The sequence below is a fragment of the Dermacentor albipictus genome, chromosome 3 (assembly GCF_038994185.2).
Source record: "Dermacentor albipictus isolate Rhodes 1998 colony chromosome 3, USDA_Dalb.pri_finalv2, whole genome shotgun sequence".
In the NCBI taxonomy this organism is placed as follows: Eukaryota; Metazoa; Arthropoda; class Arachnida; order Ixodida; family Ixodidae; genus Dermacentor; species Dermacentor albipictus.
In genome coordinates this window covers 144,372,779-144,392,744 of record NC_091823.1, presented here as the reverse complement: position 1 = coordinate 144,392,744, position 19,966 = coordinate 144,372,779, and the positions used below count along the sequence as shown (strand labels likewise).

Genomic DNA, 19,966 nt, shown 5'->3' with positions numbered 1-19,966 from the left:
TTGGCGAGTTCCACTCGGTCAGTGTGAGACTGTGTGCCAGGTGTCGAAGCTGCCTTGCGACATCTGTCCTCGAAAGCGGAATTGGAACGCTGTGCTCTTCTTCATGTGCTGTGCGAGCAGCGTTATCGGCGGAATCATTGCCACTGATTCCACAATGGCCATGAATCCATTCAAAAAAGACCTCGTGACCTTTTTGTTGGACGTGATGGTAAAGTTTCGCGACTGCGTATGTCAATTGGTCATGGCTTCTATGTTGGAGAACTGACTGCGTACAGTGTGATGCCGGTTTTGAATCACAAAACACAGCCTATTTTCTAGGTCTTTCAGAATCAATGAAGTCCAGTGCTCGACACAGAGCCGGTAGTTCTGCCACCGCTGAGGTCGTGAGATTCCATGTCTTGAACCGCAGTGTCATTCCTCGCGTTGGTATAACCACGGCACTAGCCGCCGTGGTTGCTCAATGGCTATGGTGTTAGGCTGCTGAGCACGAGGTCGCGGGATCGAATCCCGGCCACGGCGGCCGCATCTCGATGGGGGCGAAATGCGAAAACACCCGTGTACTTAGATTTATGTGCACGTTAAAGAAGCCCAGGTGGTCAAAATTTCCGGAGTCCCCCACTAGGGCGTGCCTCATAATCAGAAAGTGGTTTTGGCACGTAAAACACCATATAATAATATTATTATTATTAACCACGGCACTATCGGAACTGTGCGACGTAGTCGATTCATCGGCAAAGATGTGCACGTGCTTGCTGTACTTTTCATGCGAAAGAAGTAAGTTCAGTTGTTTTAGAGCAGGGTCCGGTAGATCTGTCTTCTTCTGTAGTCCTGCGCGGTCTGCGCTGGACGCATGAAAGAAGACCAAGGAAGGTGCTAGGGGAGAAGTGAGAAGGAAGAAGTTGGAATAAAATGGCGGACGACACCCGTCTCACTTAGATGATGTCATTTCTGTTGCCGTTCTAGTTAGCAACGCTACATTTTGGCGCAGCCGACAGTTTTCGAAGACCAGCGATGCGGGTGACGTTTTTCGTCGACCAGGCGTCATCAGAGTCTGTTGTGTTCACCCGATACCAAGTGCACGGTGAGCCAGCGACGGACCTTCCTCTTGAAGTTAGTTCTACCGCGCTGATCAACGTGGTACTGCAACAAGCTGCAATCAGCCGCCAAGCCCTCGTGCAAACAGGATCGGTGACAGTGAATCTACAACTGCAGACACTGAGCGAACTCGTTCTGGAACCCATACGACGTGGCACCCTCAAAGAGGAAACGCCTGCCGGGAAGGTGAGCCTAGACTTGAGTGTTATGGAACTGCAAAGGAACATTATACAACAGATCGAAATAATGAGAACTTTCGTCCAAGCGCTTAGTCGAGAGCAGTCAGCACGAAGTATTGTTGAACCAGATGTTTTTGAAGGAAAATCGCAAAATGCACACTACTGGGGTGCTATGCAGGATGCCCCGAGTTTCTCGTTCACCCGAGTTTTGCCCGAGTTTGCTCGACGGCAGTCAGTGAACGGAGATAGCGCGCAACGGGCCGAAGGTGCAGGCAAAAAATATGTGGACAGAAAGTCGCGTATGACAACATGAGCGCACCCTGCGCGGCACGCTGCTTCCACGTTTCAAGCGCAGAAGGCTGCACAACGAAACGCGCCAGCGCCGCGTATTGTTATCAACGGATTATCGCAACTTAGCGATACCGTGACTGCCCCGCTGTCTGTCAGCACACTTGCCGTGAGCCGTTTGCCACGCCTTTCCCGGGCGCGTCAAGGGCGTGCCTCATCTTTCGGGCGCTATCTATCTATCCTCCATCGAATGCGAACGGGGTACATGCGGCGCATTCTTGCACCTACACTTTCACTCAAACGAATACGTTAAAATGCGACAAATAAAATAACGCACATTTTTATTTCTTTAGGTATCTGTTTTTCGTTTTCAATGCTAGAAATTTGTGATGATAAACGGAGATCGAGCAAATTATTAAATTTTGCACATCTTGCCGTGAGTGGCGACAGGGAGGCGAAAGCTTAGAAGCGGTACATTGAAACGGGTCGCACGCACGAGGGCGTTCATACGGTGATAAGTCGCCTAGGGGCGCTGCAGTGCTATTCTCAATAAAGTCGGTCATGATCCATGGAGGGTCATGGCCACTCTTTCTCTATTAGGGGAATAGAAACGCAGCGCCGCGGTACGGCTGTTCATCGCAGGCGCTTCACTAGGCTATTAAGGCCCCCGCTTTACCAACTAAAAACGACACAACAGCTGTCGCTGTAAAATGGCGGTATGTTATTTTAGAGTGCGTAGTGTCGCAGTTCAGTGAAAATGTACCAGTTTATCTTTGTGCGCGAAGCCTTTGCGATACATTGCGAAACGTGCGTGCTTCCCCAGCGACAGAATTCATCGCTTGTCATCGCTTGCCCAGTGAAGGCGCCTCTGAGCGCACGTACGCAGTATATGAGTGTGTTGTGCAGTCGAAGGTGCTTGCGGATTACCTCTGCTGGAGCCAGCAGCGATCGCAGATGGATATCGTAACGACACCGCAGCACTCGCATTTTGGCAGGTGAGGACTCTTGTGTGCAGTTATGAAATCAGATTTCGAACGGAGAGATGTGTTGGAACTGTTGAGTGCGCAGTGCTTGTGATGAAGAAATGTCATTGCACTGGGCCTAGAAGAGCGAGCGATTCTCGGACGCTGATCGTGTTTACGACGTTGTGGCTCCGTTTCATCACCGATGACAGAGCAGCTATCTGAAACGACTGCTGCAATAAGCCCTCCTCAGCATCGTCGTCCCCCTCGACGCCTTGCAAGCACCTACAGTGACGTGCCGATAATTATTTACTGTGCGCTACGCGCCGCAATGCAGGCAATGAAACCGTGTTGTGCGGCCATCTCAGCCCGAGAAGATGTGTGCCAGCGACAGTCAACGCTTTGTTTTCGATAGTGGTGCTCAGTACATCACCGATGACAGTGCGTTGTGCGTGTTTTATGTCGGCGGTCAAGATTGTTGATGCCTCTCAGCTCGACACCGCGTCGCTGTTGCCGGCAGATAAGTTGGGCGTGGCCCAACTGTAGTGGGTGCGCGCGCAATAGTTACATGCCTCGCGCGGGGCGTGACCTCTGGTTTTGATTGACAGGCGAACTCGTGCTAAACTCGTACATCGCGAAACCCCCTCCGAGTTCAACTCGGGAACATGGCGGCGGCAGCAGCAGCGGCAGCGGCATTGCATCCAGCGGCAGCAAGCGTCAGTATGACCGTCCGGACCCGTTCACCTGCATGACCGGCGGGGAGTTTCAGCGTCATTTTCGCCTGTCGAAGACATCAGTGTGCTGGCTGTGTGACGAGCGAGGCGAAGACTCTCGTCTGCGGTGACAGCGTGGCGGGCTTCATTCGCTCACCGTCTTAGAGCAAGTCATCTGTGCCCTCCGTTTCTACGGGACTGGGAGTTTTCAGGGAAGCGTCGGCGCCGAGCGTTACATCGGACGCCATCAAACTACTGTTAGCCACTGTGTCAGAGATGTGTCTGACGCGCTTATCGATGCGGCAGTGCGTAAGCGGTGGCTACCTTTCCAGAATACTGCGGCGGAGCGGGCATATATAAAAGAATGCTTCCCACTTCGTGGGAACATTACGAACGTAGTCGGGTGTGTCGAAGGAACGTACGTAGGAATTAAGGCGCCTTCAATGTCAGCGTTACTGTGATTAACAGACTTTTTCGCTGGTTGATCACTTTTTGTCGATTGTTCTATTTATCTGTCAGGGTGCCTTCCAAATGGCTCACTTTCTTGGGAAAGGGGTTAAGTATAAATAGATAAATGGATATCACTAATTGTGTGAAGTAACCTATGAATCCTAATCTCATAAAGAACTTGGGGTTCTTCATTGGTGAAGTTACTAAGTATGCACAATGCTGAATTTTCGTCATGCGTAATCTATCGGCCGCACTATGAAACAGCGAGGCATTGCACAATTTGTTGCAGCGCGAGATGTGGATGTTGCGCCAAGCCGGTTGTGCCTATGCATTTGTGGCGAAATGAAAATGCATTGAGAATCTTAGTGTGTTGGCTTGCATGAAGAAAATACTTCAGATTGTTTGCTCTGGGGCCCTATAACGTAAAACTATTCCAATATGTTTCTATTCCAATCTCCTGACGTCAAATTTGCGTAGCCGCCAACGCAAGCATCGGGCGGTCACCCGCAGGCTTATCCGAACAGACCAATCAAGCGCTCTCCTCGTTCATAGGAGGTCGCTTTTGTTTGCTTGAAAAACGAATAACATTGCCTACACTGAGCGGCTTGTCGTATCTAGTTGGCTGACAAGAGGCGAGGAGAACGCTCAAGTGGAGAGGGATTCGATGGGGCCGAACCACTACACTGAAAGTCGATAACCGGATGAAGAGGGTGGTGCCGGCGTCTACGATTGGTCAGCTTTCCCTTACTTAGCTTTCGGTGGCTTGTCGAAAATCGCGGCGGCATGCAGCGGAAGCTCAAAAATGACGCTAAAACGGACCCGCTTCAAAGAAGAGTTGGCAGAATGAGGGGGTAAACGTGCCGAAAGTGTTCGAAAACGTTACACGGCCACGCAAGAAGTTTTATTATACGCAAATGCACCCCTGCTCTCCGGCAGGTGCGAGTAGCCAGCGTCTGAGCGATCGGCGGCAGCAATCTTTTATTCCTTTCGGAACGGGGCAGCCTGTGGCTATTCCGAAGAAAATTCAGTTTTGTTCGGCATATTAATGCATCTTTATCGTGTACACGTCACTTTGACGCAGTGAGTTCTTGCGGTTTTGTGACATCGCGTGACAGGCAGGTGAAGTGGGTGGAGCCCGAAAGCTTTTTACCAATAGCCGCGGGCTAATGGCGAAAAGGTGTCGAATAAGAAATAACCATTTTTCTTTTTTCTGTCAAATCATGCATAATCAGTGTGTACACGTCATATCAGATGGGGAGGTATCGCGGCTTTGGTGACGTCGCGTGACAGACAGGTGAAGTGGGGGTGGTCGAAAAAAGTTTTTGACCAATCGTGGAGGGCTGATAGCAGAATTGGAATAGAAAAGTTTGGAATAGTTTTACGTTATAGCGCCCCTGTTCACTGTCGATGCATGTGCCAGAGGTTCAGTGCATCTTCTTTTTTTTTGGGGGGGGGGCGGCGTTATTTTGGATGGATAAATTGTATATTTTCGTCTCATAATGGGGCTCTAATTCTTAAGCATTATAACAATGCACATCCGATACTCTGCAGAACTCTCTGTACGTGAAGATGTCATGAACCACCAAGGCATTATTACATATCGGGAGAAATGTGGTGCAGATGCCAATGAAAAGTGGGTCTTTAACCTACCATGATAAAAATAAAACTTGCAGAGCAAATAGACCATTTGTACAGCTCTAGAGCAATAACTACACAAAACGTGATATGCCCAAACGAGTAAACACTTGCCGCGTTGCCAAAGTAGGCTGAGCGACATGCAGCATATGTTGGCATTGAACATGTCTCGTAACTGTTATTTTTATTGTAAGCCCTCGCTGTCACACCTTTCCCTCCAGCACTCCCTTTACTGAAACGTGGCACTGTCTTTCCATTGGTGTCATGATGATAATGGCAACGGCGGCAGCAAGGCTCGTTAATGCTTGCCTCTTTGATTCCTGTGAGTTTAGTGGTAAAGAATATGGCACGTTCATACATACAGCTGTGCTGCAAAATTTAACATTTGTGATTTTTTGGAGAACTAATTTGTGTTGGGAAATTTCAAAGATGTGCACCATTGTGGCCTAATAACTAGAGCATTGGTGAGGTTGAAGACGGTGTATTGGTATAGAAGCTTGAAGTTTAATTGCACAACAATTCGACGGGGCACAAAGAGAAATACACACAGCAGAATGCTTTGCTGTGTGTGTTACACTCCTTTGTGTGCCGTTGAATTGTTGTGCGATCCAACTTAAAATAGAGCATTGGGCTTCTTTGGTGCAGGACCGAGGAAGTGTGAGCTATTCGACAACATGCCAGTGCCTTGCCACACACTTATGGAAGTCGGAAGGTTTGCAAACAAAGCTTTGCTTTCAAATCCACCTGCTCATGTAATACAAGCGCTGATTGAAAGAACCATCACACAAAAATAATGGTGAAATCAATGGCCTGTGAAAAGTGTAATTTGTATATAGATACTGTTGACATAATAGGTGCCATACCGGTGCCATAATAGGTGCCATACCGGCCTCAAAATTGTACTGGACAGAGCAGTTTCTTTCCTATGTGAAGCTCGACCTCCCATTCCATGCTGTGCAAATAACCAAGCTCAGTTTGTTTTGACGTGCTACACAACATTCAGTGTAATCTGTTTTTGATTCTAAAGAAGTGCCAAACACCACCTCTTTTTCAAGGACGTCATGGGAATATTTGGCGAGACCTTTTTCAGCCCCTCATAATGGAAGTGTGGCCAGCCAGCTTTGCTTGGATGCCTTTATAGATTTCTGCTCCTGATCATTGTGTGCTATCAAATTGCAGAAGCCTATGCAACTGGTGCAAGGAATTACGTGTTTCTGTAGTCGGATACAACTTTAGGAGGCTGCGGAATCTGCACTTTAAGGCAGGTGAACACAAGCCTGCACCAATGGGCACGTACTCGAGACTGATATCGTGCCGCCAGACAGACTAATATTGCTCGTTGGAGAGGGACTATTTCTTTAGACGTGTAGGCAATCGGCTGCTGCGCTTTGGTCATCTGGGTGGGGCCTCTCCTGTCTTCTGAAGTTTTATCCGACTGTAAAGGATGCTGCTTTTCATACAACACAAAAGGACAAAGTGTACAATTATTTGGCCTATGAAATGGATACATCAGAAGTGTGCTATGCAAGGGCTTAAGATGTGTGAAATATGGTACATGCAATTATAAGACAATGTTAAAGAATATGTGGTATCGAACATGCATGTAATTTGTAAATGCATGGCACATTTGAATTGGGGAGTGTTGCAGTCATATGCACAGTCTATAGGTGATAGCATTATTAAGCTCCTGCTGTTTCCTTTCTTCATTGTGAATTACACACACCGTTCATCTTGTGGCTAATGAACACGCACTGTATTCTTGCACATAGAAAGAACAAACAGCATGATGACGTGTATGCTGCATTAGTGTATTTTTTATTTACATGGTCCAAGAGTGGCACAGGTTGTCTTACGTTTTTGCCTATTTTGAAGGGACACAAAGTGCATGTTATAAGTCTCCTAATATGCACAGCACAATGTTTACTGCAATAATTTTATTCATGTTCCTGAATAATAAACAAAATATTAAACTGAAAGCTCCTTTATAAGGTGCCTTCTGTGGGCTCGACAGGAGAGCAGTGAGGGCACCGATACTACTGTTGCGGAGCAGCCCTCCGGACCTTTGCCACACTCTCAAGAGCACGTGCCTGGCGCTCGCCTACTGCCACCAGGCGGTTGAGTGGCTCCAGCAGCAGAATGTTTTGCTGCAAAAAAGTGTATTGGAATGAATCAGCCACGTACAAACCATTATTTACAAAGAAAAATGCTAGTTGCACTATTAGTACCAAGTGCCCTTAAATGTGGAAGCCTCTAGTGTAGTATGCATAGTAAAACAATGCGTTGGGACAACATTGCTTTATTTTTCAAAACTGGGGTTTTCTTTTTCAGAGCCAATTGTCATGTTGATTAGTGTGCCAGCAGCTGAGGTGGCCCTGCACCTTCACGAGTCTCTACTGTCAGCACCACAAACCTATTTTTGTTCGCTGCAAAACAAATGCCTCACCCTACAATCCCGTCTTATACGAGCTGATTGCATCCTATGCCTACAAACATCATATTCTTGTCCCATTACGCAATTTTCTACCATCCTTGGCTGTAGTTCTCTCTCCTTGACATTCATTCTGTAATGCTTATGTAATCACCTGATATGAATTGGCAACAAGTGATCGAATACGTGCATGGCCTGCCTGCCGATTCCATTCTTTTTTAATCTCAACTAGCATATCAGTTACCACGGTTTACTACGCCACTGTCTTCCTGCCTTAATGCTATCTGCAACAATTTTTGTTACTTCGCTTTCTACACAGTCCTTGACATCTCAAGTTTCTTTGTTAACCTCCAGGTTTATGTCCCATATTGCATAACCGGTGGAATGCAATGATTCTAGACTTTTTTCAAGGATATCGGTAACGTGGCGACCACGATTCGGTAATGCCTTCCATGTGCTGTTCAACCCATGAAATTTTTGTATAAGTTTCCTGCTTTATATCAGTACTTGCTATTGATATTTCACTTGGATAAAGATACTCTTCCATAAATTTTCTAGCTTAATGTCACTCATGAATTTCTGTTGCCTTACCAAGTTAGTGGAGGTTACCTTCATCTATTCCATATTTTCGCGGGCCCACTTGCACGTAAAAGCACGAACACTCATTGGTTCTCACTGCCTTCTTTAAACTGCTGGACATTCAGTTCGTTACTACGAAAGTGACTTAATCCGTGCACTCTTATTATGCTAAATATGAAACAGTAGAAATATACTTATCTGCAGTTTGTCGAAGTCTCCTTCACTGTGTTGGTAGCGAGATCCATCGTCGGTACCACCTCGTCGCTTCGTAGCTATATAGGATGTCTACCTTTTGCCCACACTATGTAATGTTCGTGACGCTCGCAGTCACGCAGAGTGGAGGAACTCGGCGCACTCGCAGAAGCAGCACCGGACAAGTTGTTTCTTCAGCACTTCGCCGTGAACAGTAGGTGCGCGTTGCGATCTGTAAAATCGCCGAAGCTATTGGCAGTCTTACCGGGTGCACGGGAAGATTGCCCACGGAGGAACAGAACTATCCAAGAAATAGTGGCCTTCGTCGAGCCTGATCACTACGTCGCGCACTGCAAGCTCGTTGTACGGGTTTGTTTACACTGGGCCTCCCTGATGCTTAGCCGCCATGCTTGCCCGGTGAATGGATGTGATGACGCCACTACAGCGCTCCCTCGTGGTATAATGCGAAGCGTACTAAATTACAAATTAGTCTAAGACGCATTCAGTGCACATCTCGTAAGCTTCAAAATGCTTCTAAACCACGTTAAAGTAACTAATAATGTTGTACTAAATGCATTTGTTTTACAACTTGCTTCTGCATGTAATGCACTCGGTGGAACGACAAACAAGTGAAAGAAGGCACGACCATGCACCGACGGTATGATCACGTGAGCCCCAGTTTGTCGACCGCCCAGAAGGCAACGCCCAAGAAATGATAGCCAGCCAGAGTGAATCTAGATAAACCAATGAAACTGGAGGCTTGTCGAAACATAAACTGTGTCTCGGTACCATTCGTGCTTTCATTTTGGGGTGTCGCCAGAGCTCGTGAAGATCCCGAGTTTCGCCAAACTCGGCGCATCCTGCATAGCGCCCCTGGCTGTGTTTTTTCGAGTACGCCTGTGACAAGAATCTGTGGCACTCCGACGACACAAAGATTTTGCATATGCGCCGCTATTTGGGCGGTATAGCCAGAAAATGGTATGACGTGCAACTCATGGATTATGGAACAACATGTTGGGAACTGTGGAAAAGCAACTTTTTAGGGGCTTTCGAAGGCAACGCAGTAGAAAGATGGGATGCGGCACTGCGGTTCAGTTATACAGGTGGCTCTCTGCTTGAGTACTGTCTTGAGAAGCGTCGCCTGTTGTATTCTGCAGAACCGAAGCTGTCGTCTTCTGCTGTTGTAGCTTTGATAACGCAAGGGTTGTGTATCGAGATCCGTAGTCATGTCCAGCTCAAAGGTCCAAGAACGTTTGATGACCTTCTGAACTTTCTACAGACCTCAGTGCCAAGAATTACATCGAGAAGACAGCCAGATGGTAGAACAGAGCAACTTGATTCCAATCTAGAGTCGTTGCCGTCAACTGAATGTGAACACAGCTTCATAAACAAATATCTGGGAAGCGTAAATCATGACTGTGAGGATGGTGAAGAACCAATTACCGCAGTTCACGGCAACCTACTTCCACATAATCTGTCTACCGTGCATCACAAGCCCCAGAAAAAGAGCTTCAGTGAGACAGTATATTTGGTGTCGTCAAGCTTATTGTACGCCCCCATTAAGGTAGATGGCATTGAAGTGAAGGCTCTCGTTGACAGTGGAGCTTCGGTATCTATTATCAACAAGACTCGAGTGGATGCCAGTCGTCTGCACGCTGGTAGAACATTGCGTGTCCAAGCCTACGATGGGTCAGTGACCATGCATAGCGAATGGGTAACCCTGGCTATTGAATTTCAAGGAAATGCTATTACCAGTGACGTATTGGCCATTCCCAATGTCACCTACGATTTTCTTTTGTCCCGTCCAGACATTAAAAAACTTAAGATGAACCTCTATTGGGATGACAAGGTAATGGCCGAAGACACGATAAGAACAGAAGACCCTGGTGAAGAACCTAGTGTACCAAGGCTAATTTTTCACCACGAAGACATCAAGACTAAGTACCCAGAGCTTATATGCATAGGAAGCTACCCTCCAGCAATGAAATCCCATGTCGTTCCTTTCGAGCTCGCAGATAAAACAGTGGTTCGTAGAACCCCCTATAATACGTCCAGAGATAAAAAGGTGTGGCTGAAAAAGGAGTTGCAAGAAATGTTAGACGCAGGTATCATCCGGCCTTCTGTATCCTCATTTGCTTCTCCTATCACTATTGCACCTAAAGAAGACGGGACATTCCGCCTCTGCACAGACTACCGGGCTCTCAATCGTCAAACTGAATTGATACCTTATCCAATGCCGAGAATCGACGACATCATTGACGAAACCGGTGGTTGCCATTGGTTTTCACGAATAGATCTCTGCAAGGGCTTTTGGCAGATTCCACTAAGTGAAGAAACGAAGAAGTACACCGCGTTCATAACCCCATTTGACTTGTTTGAGTACAACCGCCTACCATTTGGTTGGAAAAACTCCCCTGCGTGGTTTCAGAAGATTATGACGGACATTCTGAAACCTTACCTGGGCACATTTTGCAATGTGTACATCGACGACATCATCATCTACTCAAAGACAAAGGACGAACACCGTAGTCATCTTTCAAAAGTTCTTCATGCCCTCAGTCTTGCCCAACTCAAAGTCAACTTCAAGAAAAGTGCGTGCTTTCAAGATACCGTAGTATTTCTTGGCAGGGTGTTTGATGGACAGACTAAAAGCACCAAGCAAGAATCGGTAGAGAGAATCTCCAAGCTGGTAAAGCCTTATGATGTGCACTCCCTGCGCGTTTTTCTTGGCCTTGCAGGACACTTCCGGGCGTTTATCAAAGACTACGCACTGAGAACAAGGTGCCTCACACGTTTAACTCAGAAAGACGTGCCTTTTCATTGGGACGAGAAGTGCGAAGCTGTCTATCGTGAGCTTGTAAAACTAATATCGTCGGACCCCATCTTGCGAATACCGGATTTTTCCTTGCCTTTCGTGCTGAACACGGACGCATCACATTATGCTACCGGTGCAGTTCTATACCAGAAGCCATCCAAACAAGCTGATCAAACCAAACACTACGTCGTGGTGTACTACAGCTATACCCTGAAACCCGCCGAAATCAATTACTGTACCACAGAAAAGGAAGCTCTGGCCGTCTTAAAAGCTGTGCAGTACTTTCGTACTTACCTGGAAGGTGCCAAATTCATACTTTTCACGGACCATCAAGCATTGACTCAACTTCTGAGCATGGCCCAGCCAAGAGGCCGCATTGCTAGATGGGTGAACTATCTGCAACAATTTGATTTCGTAATTTCGCACCGTCCTGGCCCACTCCTCACTGACGCTGACGCACTATCAAGATTACTTGTACAGGAATCAAGCAATAATCCAGATACAATCAATCATATTAAGCTATGGGAAGGTACAGAAGAGCTCCAGTTTATCAATGGAAGGTATCACGTACCACCAACTATGATTCCAAGGATTCTTCATCTATACCACGACACCCCTGAATCGGGTGGACATGATGGCTTCTGGCGCACTTATAAGAAATTGCTCATGAGATTCACATGGCCGGGCATGAAAAACGACATCAGCCATTACATCCGCACATGCCACCTCTGCCAGGTGAACAAAGTTAAATTCAAGCAATCGACAGACGTTATGACAAACCCTGAATATTCAAGCATCCCGTTCGAAGTAATTCATTTGGACTTCGCGGAGCTCAAAAAGAAGGGGGAAGGAGTCAAGCGAACGCAAGCTTTCTTGCTCTCCATAGATGAGTGCACACGGACGATTGCGGCTAAAGCTGGCAAAGAAGACGCAAACAGCGTAATAGACCTCCTCAAAGCTGAGTGTTTTAAACACACTGTGAAGAAGAAGACGCGCCTCGCGGCACAGCCGCATCGCCAACGCGCGGCTCGTCTCGGCTCGCGCTGTTGATTGCTGGCGTCCGTTTGGACAGTGCTTCGGGCTGCTTCGCCGTTCCCGGTTGCTGTGCCTTTGCATTAGGAGCCGCCAATAAACCTTTTCTCAATTGGTGGAGGTGCCGGGGTTCAAACCCCGTCGCTTGAAACCCTGGAGCTGAGATCACGAACGCTACCACCCGCCATGACCGACAGCTCCTCCCAAACGGCACCGACGCCACAGTCCGTCACCTGCACCGGCGTTCCACGACAACGGGACCCCAAGGTCTTCAGCGGTGCAGACGACGAAGACGTGGAAGACTGGTTTGCGTCGTATGAACGGGTGAGCGCCCACAACAAGTGGGATGATCCCGCAAAGTTAACTCACGTCATCTTTTATCTGGCTGGTGTTGCCCAACTGTGGTTTCACAACCACGAAAGTGACGTGCCCACATGGTCAGTCTTCAAGACAACCTTTACGGAAGTGTTCGGCCGACCCGCTGTTCGCAAGCTCCGTGCCGAACAGCGCTTGCGCGCCCGAGCACAGCAGACGGCGGAAACGTTCACAAGCTACATAGAAGACGTCGTGGACCTTTGTAAACGAGTCAACGCCGCTATGCCCGAACCTGAGCGAATTCGCCATATACTGAAAGGCATCGATGACGGCGCATTCCAGATGCTCCTAGCCAGGAATCCGCGCACTGTGTCTGAAGTTGTCAGCCTGTGCCAAAGTTACGATGAGTTAAGGAAGCAACGCGCTTCGACTCGGCGTCCTTTGGGAAGCGACGACTTGTTGGCGAGCCTTGACAACATGTACGACCCCTCCTCATTCTTTCAGCGGGTCAAGGACTTTGTGCGTGAGGAAGTTGCCCGCCAACTTTCTTTAGTCCCCTTCACTCAGGAGCCCACCTCCCGTCTTCCAAACACGCTCCGCACCCTCATTTCCGAAGAGGTCGCCCAAGTTGTCCCTTCCGCACCACATCAGCCGCCTGCCGCCGTGAATCTCAACTCTACGCGGGCAGTGCAGCCTGTCGCCACGCCTCTCACCTATGCGCAGCCAGTCCTGCCTGTGGCCGCGCCTCTTACGTACGCCCAGGCAGTACGCCGGCCTCCACCGGCGTCTTTCACGACCCAGTCCCAACCGCTGCCACCGGAAGCCCATGCTACATCTTGGACCGCACCGCGAGCTAATCCTTGGCGGACACCTGACAATCGACCCATCTGTTATTCTTGCTGCACTCCCGGACACGTCGCCAGATATTGCCGCCGTCGTCCTCAAGCATTCGGCGACGCCTCGCGGCCCTTCCACTACGGCAGTGAGCCATTTCGCCAGTACGCCGCTCCTTCCCCCCAACCGTATGCTCGTGCTGACATCCCAGAATTTCCTTCGCGTCGCTCGCCATCCCCTCGCCGACGCTCGCTCTCCCCAATGCGTCGGCGACCCGCACCACCTGAGCAGGAAAACTGAACGTCGCAGTTCAAGAGGCAAGAACTGCGCCCCATTCGAACTGTCAAAGTCCTCGCGCCTCTCCTGCTAACGTGGTCGAAATTTGTGTCGAAGGTGTTCCTGCATTCGCTCTTGTGGATACCGGCGCAGCCGTTTCTGTGATAGCCGCCAAACTGTGCCGTTCGCTGCGCAAGGTGACCACGCCGCTTTCTGGACTGTCGCTTCGTACGGCAAGCGCGCAGCCCGTCACTCCGCACGCAGCCTGTACTGTACGTGTGCTTATTCACGGCATTGTTTACATCGTCGAGTGTATTGTTCTTCCCACCTGCTCGCATGACGTCATCCTCGGATGGGACTTCTTATCCAGTCATAAAGCCGTGATCGACTGCGCACGCGCCGAAGTTGAATTTTCCCCTTGTGACGCACCCTTGGACGAAGATTGCGACCGCCCTTCTAAACTTACCGTGCGCGAGGACACAGATATTCCACCTGGCTCCTTCGCCCTCGTCCCCGTGTTTTGCGATGCCATCGCTGATGCAACGGTCCTCTTCACGCCGTCCGACGTCTTTATGAGCCGTAAATCTCTCCCACTACCCTTCGCGACGCTTGACATGGCTGGCGGCTGCAGCAATATCTACTTTTACAATCCCCTCTGTGCGCCTATTACGTTGCTCGTTGGTGAATGCCTTGGCTTCGTGGAACTCCTCGACTCTTCTTCTTTGGTTGACGTCCCTGGAGACTCTTTTGACGTCGACCCCGGCCAAGCATCTTCGATGTCCGCGCTTGAGGAAACGTCCAGGGTTGCGTTCTCGCATGCCATCGCCGATACCCTCACACCTGCCGAACGCGCCGACCTTCTTGATCTCCTGCACAAATTTAAAAGTTCATTCGACGTTTCACAACCTCACCTGGGCCGCACGTCGGAAGTGCAGCACTACATTGACACCGGTTCACATCAGCCCTTACGTCAACGACCATATCGCGTCTCTGCCGAAGAGCGTCGTGTCATTACCACCCAAGTCGAAGATATGCTGCGCCGTGATGTTATTCAACCTTCGCACAGTCCCTGGGCATCTCCTGTCGTTCTCGTTCGCAAGAAGGACGGGTCTATTCGCTTTTGCGTCGACTACCGTCGGTTAAATAAGGTAACGCGCAAAGACGTCTATCCTTTGCCGCGCATCGATGACGCCCTCGACAGTCTTCAGGGCGCAGAATTTTTCTCGTCCCTTGACTTGCGTTCAGGGTACTGGCAGGTCCCCATGGCTGCGGCCGATCGCCAGAAAACCGCTTTCATTACGCCTGACGGTTTATATGAATTTAAGGTGATGCCTTTCGGGCTTTGTAACGCCCCTGCCACCTTTGAACGACTCATGGACAACACGCTGCGTGGCCTCAAGTGGTCTATATGTCTGTGTTACCTCGACGATGTCGTGGTTTTCTCGCCTGATTTTCCTACTCACCTGCTCCGCCTTAGACAAGTTTTGACCTGTCTAACGAACGCTGGCCTTCAACTCAACCTCAAGAAGTGCCGCTTCGCCGCGCGAGAGCTCACCATTTTAGGCCACGTTGTGTCCAAGCACGGCGTTCTACCTGATCCTGCAAAACTTCGAGCAGTCGCTGAGTTTCCGAAGCCTCAGACCATCAAAGAACTTCGAAGCTTCGTGGGCCTATGCTCATATTTCCGGCGCTTTGTTCGAAATTTCGCATCGATCATGGCGCCATTGACTCAGCTTCTACGCGGTGACGCCGCCCTCTCCTGCTGGTCCCCTGCATGTGACTCCGCCTTTGCTACGCTGCGTCGTCTTCTCATCTCCCCGCCTATTCTTCGCCATTTCGACCCGTCAGCTGCAACTGAAGTACATACAGATGCCAGCGGGGTCGGTCTCGGCGCCGTACTCGCCCAACGAAAGGAGGGCTACCCCGAATATGTAGTCGCCTATGCGAGTCGCACACTGACGAAGCCTGAGGCCAATTACAGCGTGACCGAAAAAGAGTGCTTGGCTTTAGTATGGGCACTTGGCAAGTTCCGACCATATCTGTACGGGCGCCCATTCGACTTGGTCACAGATCACCATGCGCTTTGTTGGCTCGCCAACTTGAAAGATCCCACTGGCCGTCTAGCCCGTTGGGCACTCCGCATCCAGGAGTACGATATTCGCGTCGTCTACCGCAGTGGACGCACACACTCCGACGCAGATGCCTTGTCTCGTTCACCTTTACCTCCAGACTCGGCCTGCGCAACAACTTCCGCACATTCCGTGTCATCTCTCGACATGGACTCCTTTGCAACCGCACAACGTCGTGACCCGTGGGTCGCTTCTCTTTTCGACTATCTTTCTGGATCGTCGACCATCCCTGTATCCCGAACCCTCCGACGCCAAGCAGTTCATTTTGCCATTCGTGACCAGCTGCTGCACCGACGCAGTTACACTCCTGAAGGTCGTCGGTGGCTTCTGGTGGTTCCCCGCAGCTTAAGGTCTCAAATATGTGCCGCTTTCCACAACGATCCGCAGTGTGGCCATGCCGGAGTCTTCAAGACGTACGAACGAATTCGCCACCGCTACTACTGGCGCGGCATGTACAATTTTGTACACAAGTTTGTTCGGTGCTGTCTTGACTGTCAACGCCGCAAATCGCCGCCTTTGCGCCCATCTGGTGCCTTGCAGCCGCTCCCGTGCCCTGCCACACCCTTCGATCGCGTCGGCATCGACCTATACGGCCCGCTTCCTATGACACCAGACGGCAATCGGTGGATCGTCGTTGCTATTGATCATTTGACACGCTACGCCGAAACTGCTGCTTTACCAAGTGCTACAGCGCGGGATGTAGCCTCTTTCGTCCTACATCGCTTCGTGCTTCGACACGGCGCACCTCGGGAACTCCTCAGCGATCGAGGTCGCGCCTTCCTCTCCGAAGTCGTCGAAAGTTTGCTTTCGGAATGCCATATTATTCATCGGACAAGCACGGCATACCATCCACAGACTAACGGGCTCACAGAGCGATTTAACCGCACACTTGGTGATATGCTCTCTATGTACGTGGCATCTGATCATGGTAACTGGGACCGCATCCTTCCATTCATCACGTTCGCGTACAACACCGCGATCCAGGCCACTACAGGATTTTCACCTTTCTTCCTCCTGTATGGCCGCGAGCCTACGCATACCATCGACACGCTCCTTCCATACCGTCCTGACGCCTCTGAGTGTCTACCTGTTTCCGACGTCGCCCGACAAGCCGAAGAATGCCGCCAGCTAGCGCGCTCCTTTACGGCAGAGCAACAGCAGCGCCAGAAAGAAAACCGCCTCGACACGCATCTAAGCACGACCTACGCTCCAGGCGTTCTTGTGTGGTTGTCGGTCCCTTTCCAAACGCCGGGGCTTTCCTCGAAACTCGTCCCAAAATTCGAAGGGCCTTACCGCGTCTTGGAGCAAACATCCCCGGTGAATTTTCTCATTGAGCCCCTGTCACCACCTGAAGACTTGCGCCGGCGTGGACGTGACATTGTCCACGTCTCGCGTCTCAAGCCCTACCACGACCCTCTGCCCCCCGATTCTTAAGGCGCCAGGATGGCTCTTTTTGTCCGGGGGGAGATTGTGAAGAAGAAGACGCGCCTCGCGGCACAGCCGCATCGCCAACGCGCGGCTCGTCTCGGCTCGCGCTGTTGATTGCTGGCGTCCGTTTGGACAGTGCTTCGGGCTGCTTCGCCGTTCCCGGTTGCTGTGCCTTTGCATTAGGAGCCGCCAATAAACCTTTTCTCAACACAAAGACGCTCGTCTGCGACAACGGGCCGGCTTTTCGGAGTGCCAAATTATCAAAGTGGGCCCAGGAGCACGGCATCATGATAAAGTATTCTTCTCCATACCACCCGGCAGCAAACGGCCTAGTGGAACGTGCCATACGAGACATCAAACAGTATCTGAAGATGTATCCAGACTTTGCCGGTGGCTGGAAGTGCTGTCTCGAGGCCGCTGTGAAGCATCACAACAGATCATACACCACGAGTTTAGGCTGCAGCCCTCATTTTGTAACTTCAGGTACAGCGCCCATACTTCCTGCAGATCGTGATCTAGGTCTCCTAGAGAACCTCGAACTTGCGGAAGTAAGGAAAACTGTCAAAGAACAGGAGATCTACAGGCGCCGCATGAAGCGAAACTTTGATAAAAGGCACAGTAGCGAGATACCGGACATACAGCCTGGAGACTATGTCCTTGTAAGGAAAGGAGCTGTGCCCTCAAATTCAAAATATTGCGGACCATTTCAAGTTATTAAGACTGCATGCCAGCATGGAATATTGAAGAATGTCTGGTACGCCGGAGCCTCGGGCCAAACGGAGTGCGCCGCTATTGGAAACGTATTCAAGTATTACCCCAGGAGGTGTAATTAAGGAAATCCGGAAGACTGAAGCGGTCTGCGCTGGACGCATGAAAGAAGACGAAGGAAGGTGCTAGGGGAGAAGTGAGAAGGAAGAAGTTGGAATAAAATGGCGGACGACACCCGTCTCACTTAGATGATGTCATTTCTGTTGCCGTTCTAGTTAGGAACGCTACAATTATTATTATTAACCACGGCACTATCGGAACTGTGCGACGTAGTCGATTCATCGGCAAAGATGTGCACGTGCTTGCTGTACTTTTCATGCGAAAGAAGTAAGTTCAGTTGTTTTAGAGCAGGGTCCGGTAGATCTGTCTTCTTCTGTAGTCCTGGAATTATGATATGTACTTGTGGACGGCTCAAACACCACGGACGAAACGCTGCCTCGGCCACAGGTGCGTACCCTAAAGTAAACGACGCACGATGTGCACTGACAATGCCGCTAAATGTCGAGCAGGCCCTTGCAGCAGTCAGGCTCGCCAAGTGGTGGGAAGGGGTCCTAGCATAATGCCTGAGATGCATACGCGTTTTCTAAACGGTAATGTGCGTCGTGCTTGGGTACTCCTGCGCAAGGTGATGGTTTCCGCCGTTGATGCACTGCGTGGTAAGCCAAGAGAGATTTTAAGGGCTTGGGCTTGAATACCCTAAATTGTACGCAGGTTAGTCTTGCAAGTGTTCGATATTGCAGGCAGACTGTATTGCGGGAACCCAACGAACGACGCCACGCACCGCATAGTTGAACTTTTGAAAAGATGTTTCAACAGAGGTCAGTATCGTATGCAAAGCAAATTCTAATTGATATTTACCTTTCTTCGAAAATATCGATTGAATTACTTAACTCATACGCCCAGTCAGTTAAGCACCAAGGAAGCAACCACCCAGAGAGTTTCCTTCCCCCCCCCCCCGTTTCCCGCGCATCATATGCCGCATGTCTGGCTATGTATCTTCAATTAAGGATTGCCGTGTTGTCATTTTCCCAATACGTCAAAAAAAAAAAAACTCTGCAAGCACTCAGAAGGTGAAAGTATCACTTCATTGCCAGCAATCGAAACTTCTGTGGGAAACTACGTCGCCGCACGGGCCAGAAGGCACACCTGTAGCTGCACGTGCCATGCTAAATTTTCGCGATGACAGAAACAGTCACGTAAGGTATCGTGCGCATTGAATAGGTGAACTCACCCGAGCTACGGTGCGAACAAAATAAGATTCGAATCAGGCTGACCACTGAACTCACCTATCATTATCTGCTAGCTTTAACGCCGTTCAGCAGCATTGCACAGCAACGGCCCCAACAAATGCACAATGTCGCAGACAGGCTAATTTCTACTTGAATGTTTACTTTTGTGTCAGTGGCTGTGCATCGAAGATAGCAACATTGGTAAATCTATTTGATAGGTTCCATACGTGCTATGCCAAAGTTTCTCCAGACCATAAAACCTCTGCGATATTTCATTGAACACTTTAAGGTCCTTCTAAATTAATCTTAATAGCAGTAAATGCCGCCAAACCTAAGCACGTTGTCTATACTCAAATAGACTAATGATCGCTTGCAATGATGAACCTGTTTACGGCTGCTGAAAACTGTAACGATCATCTAAGATGTGGGTATAGATGTGTAACGTGTAATTTTAGAGGTATTCTTTGCGAAATAAGCGCTGAAATAAATGTCCGCGATAAACTGTGCTTTTTGAGGAGAACCACGTTTGTTTCTGACCCGCAACAGCTATACATGCTAATTGTTTATGTCTGATACTCAAAACGTGCCATGCTCATTGATTTCTGCGCAGCTGCACTTG

At 49.5% G+C, this 19,966-nt stretch overlaps 1 protein-coding gene across 1 annotated transcript in view; it reads left to right on the top strand.

Moving 5' to 3' along the window:
* The window catches only part of LOC135905317 (uncharacterized), a 63,901-nt gene that overhangs the window by 30,515 nt on the left and 13,420 nt on the right, over nucleotides 1-19,966 (top strand). The window lies entirely within an intron of this gene.